Genomic DNA, 5,792 nt, shown 5'->3' with positions numbered 1-5,792 from the left:
GACAATGTCAGTAAATCTTAATCCAAGACCACAGGCAGGCTCAGCAGTCAAATGAGCACAGCCTTCCCCAGTCTCTCCTGTGCTCACACACAGGGTCTCTCACGAATGTATTCACACCAGCCCAGCCTTACGAGTACTTTCTCCAAGAGGGCCAAGTACACACAAGTACCTTGATTGTGATGGTCTGTGTATACTTGGCTCAGGGAGTGGCACTATTAGAAGGCGTGGCCCTTTTGGAATAGGTGTGGCCCTGTTGGAGTAGGTGTGTCACTGTGGGCATGGGCTTTAAGACCCTCATCCTAGCTGCCTGGAAGCCAGTCTTCCACTAGCAGCCTTCGGATGAAGATGTAGAACTCTCAGCTCCTCCTGCACCATGCCTGCCTGGATGCTGCCATGTTCCCACCTTGATGATAATGGCCTGAACCTCTGAACCTGTAAGCCAGCCCCAATGAAATGTTGTCCTTTATGAGACTTGCCTTAGTGTCTGTTCACAGCAGTAAAACCCTAACAAAGTCATTGACAAAGAGATGTTGTAGACCAGACCTTCTGAGGCAGGGCCCTTTGGAATCTGGAAAGACTGCAAAGTTTGAACGCCGGGACCAGAATTCTTTACTCTCTGTCCCTAGTGCATGTACACCAAGAGATTGCAGGGAGAAGCAAGCCATGTGACAGCTGGGCTGAGATGCCAGGACGCTGGGTCCCTGACCCTCAAGGTGAGTCTCACTTAACTGGAATTGGTGGCACACACCTCGTCAACCAAGAAACGGATAGGGGGATTGAGGGCAGCTTAAGCTACTTAGGGAGACCCTGTCTGGTTCAGCTGACAACAATGACAGAGTCCAGCTGCCAGCCATGCTGTGAGAAAGCCCACACTAAATACACACACACACACACACACACACACACACACACACACATGTATATATGTATATATATATAATATATATCACTACATATTGGCCTCAATCTGGGTCATCTTGAAGCCAGGCTCTGTGAATGATCCCAGCCCCCAGGAGTCCTGTCCAACCCAGGCTTTAGAGATTATGTAGCAGTGACAGATGAAATTTAAGGCCCCCAAATCCCATGCATGAGTATAATAAATGCTTGATTGAGCTGTACACTTTTCCATCAAATTGTACAGCAGTAATAACTGGATGGAAACGGAAACCATTGAGTGAACCTACTTTTGACAGTTACTTAACATCTTTGGTGTTTCACCTCCTGGTTAACCCCACCACAGCCTAAGGAGGTAGGAATTGTTACAATCTATCCCGGTTTTCTGCAGGACAAGAAAATTGAGGCCCAGGGGAGATGGCACCTCATATCACAACAGACAGGAAGCAGAGTTCTGGGCCAAAATGCATGGTGGGAATAGCCCTCAAGAGCCCCTAGCAGAGCACTTCCCCCAGTCTCTAGTCTCCACAACCTTTAAGCCAACCTGTAAGTTGGACATTCAGACTCAGATGAGCCTGTGGGGAAGGGGACACTTGGGATTCAAACTGTAACAAAGTTACTGGGAAACTGTAACAAAGAGTTACTGGGAAACAGGACTCCTTCCCCATGTAGCCCCTTCAGCTGTGCCGTCATTCTGCACAGACTGCGTCTCAGCATGTCCCATGTGGTGGCTCTTTCCTCTTCAGTGGAACTGGCATCATACAGTTCATCAAGGGCGTTCACTCCTGTGAGACTATCCACGGAAGCTCTGTGCCTGGAATGTTCTAGATGGTATTGGTCTTCGTGGCTCACGCTGTGCAGTAGGGATGTCTGTCTAACTGTCCATTCCAGAAAATTGAGGCATCTTTCTTCACTTGACCCTCTCAAGGAGGAAGCACCTTTTGATTGCTTCCCAACAGTCCCTGCCCCCTGGCATTTGTATCCTAGGGTCATCCACTTCCCTGGCTTCCATGCCAGTAGTGGAGACCTAGTGAGAGGCTTCCAGCAAACGGAAGATAGAAAAACCAGATTTACAATCTGGTTATGCAAGTTGGCATTCTCAGCCTTACTTGGTATCCTGGTCACTTAACCATTCACTCTGACCAAGCCACTTGCCACAATGTGATGTGCCCTACAGAAGCCCTCCAAGCCTACCCCCAGGCAATTCTAGACTGAATCATAGTGCCAATGCCCCCAGGCACTAACCTGTAGGGAGCCTTAGATCAGCTGCCTGTGAAGGACTGATCCTCAGCCAAGACCGCAGTGTACTCGGGCCTCACCGCCAACCCTGCCTGCCGGACACGTCTTCCTGGCTGATGCCTTGCTCTCAACCATTGCCACGTGTATACAGCATAAGGGGGTTAATTTTACTTCCAATCATTAGGTTTGTAGTCATTTGTTATGGAGAAACAAATAGCACGTATTCCATCACTATCACTCACCTTGATTGAAAACAGGAGGAAGCCACCTAAAAGGAAAAAGTATGGACCAGGTTGTGTATCCACAACTGGGGGATTGGGGTGAGAGGGTTATTCACCTTCCTAAGTCTCAGCTACAGCTGAGACTACATGACTTTGGACACACCACAGACCTGGTTTATGTATTGTGTCTCTTCACAGAAATGAAGCCGTGTGAATGGGAACTTGTTAAAAGTCTTGTATTTTCTTCTTCGCGCCAACCTTGGGCTAAAATGAAGTTCCAGGACTCTGCCTTGCACACAGCCAATGCGCAGGGACAACGTTGAGGGTGTTTGTCTTCCTTGTACTCATGAGTATCAGCTTAGACGATGTCCTGGTGTCAACCCACCAGGGGAGATGAACTGAGACAGGCAGAGGGACGCAACACTCCCAGAGCACTGAGGCACGGGCTAAGTACCATTGGTCAATGCTACAGAGACTGTTAATTTTGATATAGATTTGGGTTTGTTTTTTTGTAAGCGCTCTTTAATGGTTTTTTCTAATGAGCAAAACCCTTCAGAGCAGGGTCATTCCATTATACATTAAAATCCGGCAAGGGAGCTATTGACTGAGGAGTCACTTCTCTGGCAAGTGACTGGATTGCCTCGATGGCAGGCTGGCCTTTTTGGACACCTTATGGTCACTCTGAGGACACTGCAGCTGAAGTCAGGACTCCTGCCCCAGCAGGCCTTGTTCCAGTCAGGACTGCTCCAGACATCTTGCAATGGCTGCTGTTATGCAAGACCTAGATATACTTATCTTCCCTCAGAATGGGATGGGGAGCCCTTTCTCAGTAATTCGGGATTCCAGAGGTAGTGGAGAAGAGGCCAGGAAGATAACTAAGGGAGCAGAAATACGGAGGGGCAGTGAGGAGCTAAGATCAGGGGCCACCGTCCAGTCTCTGGAAGAGATCCTGGGAGCTGTCAAGTCCTGAGGACAGTCCCGGCATCCAAAGCCAAGCTAACACTGCTCCCAGTGACTGCTGAGGGCTGACACCTGAGGCTCCGGTAGCCCAGCCACTCTGGGAGCTTAGAATCCTGACACCAGAGGGTATGGAGTAACTACGAGTTCCTGGTGAGAAATTGCTCCAAGCACTTAGAGATTCATAAAGGAAAAACCCTTTAGTAATAGCAGTGGCCAGATTCTGGCTAACACACAAAGGAAACCAGCCCCAAGTCGGAAACTTGCCAGTTTATATAGGCCTTAGGCATGCGTGTTATGTCCCACTGTCATCCTTAAATCTCTTTCAAGTCCTGGCCCCAAGCCACGCTTCTAACAACTTAAAACAAGATGCAGGAATTATTTCCTATGTTCTTTCGTGTTGTTCATTTAAATATTTTCCCTAGGAGGGAACTTGGACTTGATGGCATACTGAAGGCTGTCCCGGTGTGAGGTGTGAAGTTGTCCCCGTCCCCTCCACCCCCCACCCCCCGCCCAGCTGCTGAGCTGCTGGTTGGTGGAATGTTCTTTGTTATGAGAAAGGTCCTAAAGGCTGGGTTGTAAGTCAGACTTTGTCTCCTTTTGTTATGGGAATGGAGCCTAACTGAAGGTCAGTTTTGCTGAACAAACCTCATGGTAGGCAGAAACTGCACAAGACTGTTTCTAGCAAGCCTGATTAGATGACTATTTCTGGTCCTACTGAAGGGGGGGCGCTTAAGTTCTACCTCATGCCACTTAATTGTGCCAATTTTGTGTACACAGGCTAGAGTCATCAGAGAGGGGGGAGCCTCAACTGAGAAATGTCTCCTTAAGACTTCACTGCAGGCAAGCATGTAGGGCATTTTCTTAATTAGTGATTGATAGGAGAAGGCCCAGTCCACCATGGGCGGTGCTATCCCTAGGCTGGTGGTTCTGGGTGCTTAAAGGAAGATGGCTGAGCAAGTCCTGTGAGCAGCAGCCTCATCAGCTCCTGCCTCCAGGTTCCTGACCTGGCTTCCTTCCACGACTAGCTACGAAGTAGAATTGGGAGCCAAGCTGACCCTTTCCTCCTGAGTTGCTTTTGGTCACAGTGTTTCATCACAGCAACGGTAACCCTAACTAAGACGGTATTCCCTGAGTAAGGATATTTATAGATCCTGTATAGTATCAAATCTATTCCAGTCCCTTCTGTGTCACCGAGGCCTCAGAACTGTGATAGTAGTTGACCCTGACTACTGCTAACTGTTGCTAAGAGGAGCTGAGAATTACACTACCTGCAGCCGAGTGCTGGGCTGCTGGCAAACCTAAGTCAGAGCATAAATAAGCCTCTAGCTAACATAGGCACCCGGAGCCATGCGCCTTGGCGCCAGAGCCTGGAACCACAAGCCTCTAGTTGTCAGGACTTGGACTTCAGTTTCAGTCAGCCCCACCCATAAGCCTTTGGCATACAAGAATCCCTGTCTGTCAACACTAGAAGAGCCACTCCTTATTTACCTGTGAGTTCTGATAGAGGCAAAAGACCCAGCCAGCTGATAGGAGATACAGGCACTGCAAATTTAAATAACAATGGTATCTATGCAGCTCCACTTGGTATTACAAATGGGAGAGCAAGCCAGGTGAGGTGGAGTGCTGAGGGCTGTGACAAACCAAAGACCACCAGTCCAAACAGGAGGCAGCGAACACGGCCAGCTATCTGTGCTGTTCACGAAGCACGTGACCATGCCCACACTGCACAGATGTGCTGAGGGAGTGGTCTGTGTGGTCTTATCTGTAAAGCTGTCTCTTAAATTGGACATTTTTGAGGAGAAAGAGCAAACCTACAATTGTCTGGTTAAAGCAAGCTTTATTTTAGAGGTGTGCCTGGGAACAGCCAGCCAGCTATCTCACCCTAAGTTGGGATTTTACAGAGAGCCTTGGATGTGAGGAAGACAAGATTTTTTATACCTCAGGGGTATCGGGGTTTCCAAATGAGGGAGTTGATGGGCAAAATGGGTGGGTTACAGGAACAGAATATAAGCATAATGGTTACTCGGAATGACCTCCTGAGACAAAGACATGGTGGCCATTCCTGGAATGTGCAGAACCATGTGTAGTTAAGGTTACAGGAGGGCACAGCCCAAGCCTCGAGGAACAGGGGTTTAACCATAAACAGGGTATGAGCCTACTTTGTCTTTGTAAGGTGGCTTTAAGACTAAAATGGAGGCAGGCAGGTTCCTCACCGGCCAGAGTCTTACCAGAGCATCACAGAAGGCATTTGACAACCATAGCCCGAACTCTCTGGGCAGCTGAGCAGCAGGGCTGAAATTCAGCCTGTCACGGCCAGGGGACCTGTGCTCAGCTTGTCACGGTCAGGGACCTGTACCCAATGTGTGCAGTCTTCCACCATGGGGGCCTTCTGCTTTCTTGTCTTGTCTTGTCTTTTTCCTCTGCTTTTCTTTCCCCTCCTCTTCCCTACTTGACAGGGTCTCATGTAGCTCAGGCTGG

At 48.9% G+C, this 5,792-nt stretch overlaps 1 long non-coding RNA gene across 1 annotated transcript; it reads left to right on the top strand.

Annotated features, from left to right (window-relative positions):
• The first annotated feature begins 312 nt into the window (after positions 1–312).
• LOC147995809 (uncharacterized) lies at positions 313–2,793 on the top strand. Its single transcript, XR_015683962.1, has 3 exons — positions 313–434; positions 627–713; positions 2,553–2,793. It is a non-coding gene; the product is annotated as an uncharacterized LOC147995809 (long non-coding RNA).
• Positions 2,794–5,792: the final 2,999 nt, after the last annotated feature.

Source organism: Rattus norvegicus, chromosome 3, assembly GCF_021556685.1.
Source record: "Rattus norvegicus strain SHRSP/BbbUtx chromosome 3, alternate assembly SHRSP_T2T, whole genome shotgun sequence".
Classification (NCBI taxonomy): Eukaryota; Metazoa; Chordata; class Mammalia; order Rodentia; family Muridae; genus Rattus; species Rattus norvegicus.
The sequence above is the reverse complement of the archived record's forward strand: the minus strand, read 5'-3'. Positions and strand labels throughout refer to the sequence as shown.